A 6,000-nucleotide genomic window follows, 5' to 3' on the forward strand; every position below is an offset into this window, starting at 1 on the left:
AACCCCTCTCCCCCAAACATACATCCCTTTTTCTAGGTCCCCTTTTTGTATTATCTTTCCCCATTTAGAATATAATATCCTAGAGGGTAAAGATTCTTTTTTCCCCCTTATATATGTATCCCCAGGGCTTAGCACAGTGCCTAGGACATTTGTTCAGGCAGTTTTCAATTATGTATGACTTTTCATGACTCCATTTAGGGTTTTCTTGGCAAAGTTACTGGAGAGGTTTGCCATTTCCTTCTCTAACTCATTTTACAGAAGAGGAAACTGAGGCAAACAGATTAAGTGACTTGCACAGGGTCACACAGCTAGTAAGGGTCCGAAGCCAGATTTGAATTCAAGAATAGCCTTTCTGAATCAAGCTGTAATTATTGTACCACCCAGCAGCCCACTTAATACATAGCAAATGCTTAATAAATGTTGACTCTCTCTATATATTCCATCATCTATCTGCTTTGTATATGCCTCATAGCTATTTGTGTAACATCAGCTTCTCCTTCAGAATGCATACTCACTGAGAGCAAAGACTGTTTTCCTTTTGCCTTTTTATCCCCAGCACTAATTCAGTGCTGGCACATAGAAGCCCTTAAAAATGCCTGCTGATTTAATTGATTAATTTACAGAAGTGTTTGTATATTTATTACTGAGAACATAGCTTTTTCTCCCTCAATAGTATTTTGTTTTTCCAATTATATGTAAAGATAGTTTTCCACATTCATTTTTGTAAGATTTTGAGTTCCCAATTTTTTCTTCCTCCCTCCCTTGCCTCTCCTCTCCCCAAAACAGCAAGCAGTCTGATATAGGTTATACATGTCCAGTCATTTAAACCTATTTCCCTATTATTCATGTTGAAAGCATGACTTTATTCCCCAGCAAATGTCCTTATTTTATTTTTGCTTTTCTATTTTTAAGTGAGAGTGATCCCTTCTGATTTTTCTTGTGCAGCATGATAATTGTGGAAATATGTACAGAAGAATTGCATATGTTTAACATATATTGGATTACTTGGTCTCTAGGGGAGGGGATTTGGGGGAAGGGAGAGAGAAAAATTTGTAAGGTTTTGCAAGGGTAAATATTGAAAAACTATGCATATATTTTGAGATGTGGGCGATAGAAGACTCTAATTCTTTAAATTCAAGACCAATATCCTTGCTGACTCCAGAGTATCATTACTGGTTCCATATTAGCTTGAAAGAAGGTCCCTATTAGAGTATCCCAAGAATGAAGGATTGATCTTGTATTGTTTAATATTTTTATCAATAATTTAAAAAGGAAGAGATTTATCCAATGCCAGTCAAATAAATAAGCAGATAACACCAAGCTGGGAAGCACCTAGTGGATGTCTGAATATGGATTTCCCTGATCTTGTCATTCTAGAGACCTGTTCAAGTTTCTGAGCTGGGACATCATTCTGATGTATAATAAATAGAGTAGTAGATTTGTAGTCTGGGAGATGTGAGTTCTAATTCTGCTTTAAATACGTGCTAGCATTGGGATCCTGCTTTTTTTGTTTCCCCTCTTGTAAAATGAGGTAGGGCTCTAAGGTAGTTTCTTGTTCCAAATCTATGCACCTATTATTCAACTTTGATAGTCATGTTGATAAACATTTATTAAGCACCTACTACATACCAGACACTGTGCTAAGTGCTAAAAGGACAAAAAAATTTAACCTCAAGTATCTCAGTCTATTGATAATGTGATAATACTAATTATAGCTAATCTTTATATTGAACTTTAAGGTTTGCTAAGCATTTAACACATTCTCTCATCTTCCCCTAATAACAACCCTGTGAAGCAAGTACTGTTGTTATTCCTATTTGACATGACAGATGAGCAAAACCTTACAAACAAGGGTGATTGACTTGCCCAGGTCCATATAGCTAGTAAGTGTCCGAGTCCAGACTCAGTTCTCCCGACTCCAGACCTAGCACTCTATCCACTGCAGCATGTATTACCTTTTAATGAAATGCTTTATTGAACAATTGAATGAATGAGTGAAACTATAGGCTCCTTGAGATCAAGAACTTGGCATTATGCAACATTTAATTAATAATGATAATAATGAAGAATAGAATGAAATTCAACTGAATGAAGCTGAACTGAGTGTCTATGTTCAGCTCTGCAAATGAACAACAGTTTCAAGACTTTCATTCCTTTTCTTTTCACATTCATGTTTCTATGCCTTCCAAAGCAAAGATGTTAATTATACTTACTGAAGTTAGGCTGGAACCAGGAGGGCCAGCTGCCTGCCTAACTACCCTGGACCTCTGCCCCAGCAGCATTCTAGTCACCCTTCATGCCCGGGTTCAATCAGCCCTCCAATGATCAGTCTTTGAAGGAAGGATTCATGGTAGGTAGACAAACTCAAATTCACACGTAAATTCAGTTTATGAACTACAACAGAAATGTATTATTCACTGTAAGGGGAAGTATCTTTTTAAGGACTGGATGTTCTGGACCATTGTCCAAGGCAATGCCATCTTAGCGTTAAGACACCTGGAAAACTGAATTGTGAATGGAAAACTTTGCCTGCTCTATCCATTATGCCACTTTACTAGTATAAAGGAGCTCAGCGTGAACTGTTTGCATATTTGTTTTTCTTCCCAGATTATTTTTACCTTCTGAATTCAATTAATTCTTCCTGTGCAACAAGAGAACTGTTTGGTTCTGCACACATACATTGTATCTAGGATATGCTATAACATATTTAACATGTATAAGACTGCTTGCCATCTAGGGGACGGGGTGAAGGGAGGGAAGGGAAAAGTCGGAACAGAAGTGAGTGCAAGGGATAATGTTGTAAAAAATTACCCAGGCATGGGCTCTGTCAATAAAAAGTAATAATAAAAAAAAAAAGAAGGGAGCTCAGAATTGAGCAATGAACATATAACGGGAGCAAGGGAATGGGTGTGGGAGAACATTTCAATGAAGGAACTCAACTACAGAACAGAACTACAGATGACCTTTTGGGTCATCAGATAGAGAGTTGGACTAGAAATCTGAGCTTAACTCCAACCTCAGACACTTGTTAATTACAAGACACTTGACTTTCACAATTTCCCTATCTAGAAAATAGAAATGATGACATTTTCCTTACAAGGTTGTTATAAAGATCAAATGAGATTAGAGATATGTAATGCTTTGTAAACCTTAAAGCATTATATAAATTCTAATTTTTATTAATTATTCTTACCCGATAAAAGTGTCTGCCAAACAAAATGCCTTTTTCCCTAGCTATAGTGAATTTTAGAATTTTACTTGAATTTTAGATATGTTATACTACACATTCACATCTGATGAGATATTCCCTTGGGAGAGGCAGTATGACATAATAGTTGGGGAGGCAGCCTGGAAAACCTGGGTTCCAGTCTTTAAATGCTTCTGACATACCCTGATTTTGTAACTTTAGCCAACTAATTTACTTTACTTTAGGCAAATCTTTGACACCATAAATTTTAGAGAAGGTACCAACTTCTATTAGTAAAGGAATTCCTTTATCTTTTAATTCTCTATCCAAGTCTCTATAAAAGCTGGGGGACAGCTAGATGGTGCAGCGGATAGAGCACCAGCCCTGGAGTCAGGAGGATTCAAGTTCAAATTCAGTCTTAAACACTTAACACTTATTAGCTGTGTGACCTTGAATAAGTCACTTAACTCAGATTGCCTTGGCAATAAGTAAATAAACAGATAATTAATTAAATCAATCAATCAATCAAAAGGATTCCGGACCCCATATTCAGATTCCTTGAGCAGTAATAAATCTCATGGGATCCAGGAATTTGAATGGAAAAAAAATAGTGTCTTCCTTTAAACTAACCTATAACTGAAATTTGGTATTTTCTCCAGTTATGAATATAGGATATATAAGATTATATATGAATATAGGTGACAACCCAGAACAATATCAGGTTTCGTCAGATTGCCAATGGAAAAAAAAACTCCAAAATTCCAAGGACTTCTGTCCCATGTCTGTATTATAATTACTTGAGAGACAAGGATCTGTAGCTATCCAAGGACCATCCCAAACATAATCTAAAATGTCTAAGAATTGGAGAAATACAAATGAAAACAATTGTAAATTTCATCTCAATTCCATCGAATTAGTGAATGTGATAGAGACAGACATAATGAATTCTAGGATCTTGGTGAATATAGGGAGACTCGTGAAAAACAGAACTGGGAGAACCACAGACATGAGGATAACAAGGCCCGTGGAACCTAGAAAAAATAACAACAAAGTTCATATGGAAAAACAAAAGGTCAAGAATTTCAAGGGAATTAATGAAAAAAAAATCAAATGATGGTGGCTTAGCTGTACCAGATCTAAAATTATATTATAGAGCAGCAGTTACCAAAACTATTTGGTATTGGCTAAGGAATAGATTAGTTGATCAGTGGAATAGATTAGGTTCAAGGGATAAAACAGTCAACAAATATAGCAACCTAGTCTTTGACAAACCCAAAGATCCCAGCTTTTGGGATAAGAACTTACTGTTTGATAAAAATTGCTGGGAAAATTGGAAACTAATATGGCAGAAACTAGGCATTGATCCATACTTAACGCGTACACCAAGATAAGGTCAAAATGGGTTCATGACCTAGGCATAAAGAATGAAATTATTAATAAATTAGAGGAACATAGGATAGTTTACCTCTCAGACCTGTGGAAGGAAAGGTCTTTATGACCAAAAGCAGAACTAGAGATCATTACTGATCACAAAATAGAAAATTTCGATTATACCAAACTGAAAAGTTTTGTACAAACAAAACTAATGCAGACAAGATTAGAAGGAAGCAATAAACTGGGAAAATATTTTTACAGTCAAAGGTTCTGATAAAGGCCTCATTTCCAAAATATATAGAAATTAACTCTAATTTATAAAAATCAAGCCATTCTCAATTGAAAAATGGTCAAAGGATATGAACAGACAATTCTCAGATGAAGAAATTGAAACTATTTCTAGTCATATGAAAAGATGCTCCAAGTCATTATTAATCAGAGAAATGCAGATTAAGACAACTCTAAGATACCACTACACACCTGTCAGATTGGCTAAGATGAAAGGAAAAAATAATGATGATTGTTGGAGGGATGTGGGAAAACTGGGACATTGATTCATTGTTGGTGGAGTTGTGAAGCGAATCCAACCATTTTGGAGAAGTAGTTTGGAACTATGCTCAAAAAGTTATCAAACTGTGCATACCCTTTGATCCAGCAGTGTTACTACTGGGATTATATCCCAAAGAGATTATAAAGAAGGAAAAGGGACCTGTATGTGCACGAATGTTTGTGGCAGCCCTTTTGTAGTGACTAGAAACTGGAAACTGAATGGATGTCCATCAGTTGGAGAATAGCTGAATAAATTGTGGTATATGAAAATTATGGAATATTACTGTTCTGTAAGAAATGACCAACAGGATGATTTCAGAAAGGCCTGGAGAGACTTACACGAACTGATGCTGAGTGAAATGAGCAGGACCAGGAGATCATATATACTTCAACAACAATACTAGATGATGACCAGTTCTGATGGATCAGGCCATCCTCAGCAACGAGATCAACCAAATCATTTCTAATGGAGCAGTAATGAACTGAACTAGCTATACCCAGAAAAAGAACTCTGGGAGATGACTAAAAACCATTACATTGAATTCCCAATCCCTATATTTATGCACACATGCATTTTGATTTCCTTCACAAGCTAATTGTACAATAATTCAGAGTCTGATTCTTTTTGTACAGCAAAATAATGTTTTGGTCATGTATACTTATTGTGTATCTAAGTTATATTTTAATATATTTAACATCTACTGTCATCCTGCCATTTAGGGGAGGGTGGGAGGTAAGAGGTGAAAAATTGGAACAAGAGGTTTGACAATTGTTAATGCTGTAAAGTTACCCATGTATATATCCTGTAAATAAAAGGCTATTAAATTAAAAAAAAAAAAAAAAAAAAAAAAAACAAGGCCCGTGGAGAAGATCTAAAAGCCAGCTGAACG

This window comes from Sarcophilus harrisii, chromosome 4, assembly GCF_902635505.1.
Source record: "Sarcophilus harrisii chromosome 4, mSarHar1.11, whole genome shotgun sequence".
Lineage (NCBI taxonomy): Eukaryota > Metazoa > Chordata > Mammalia > Dasyuromorphia > Dasyuridae > Sarcophilus > Sarcophilus harrisii.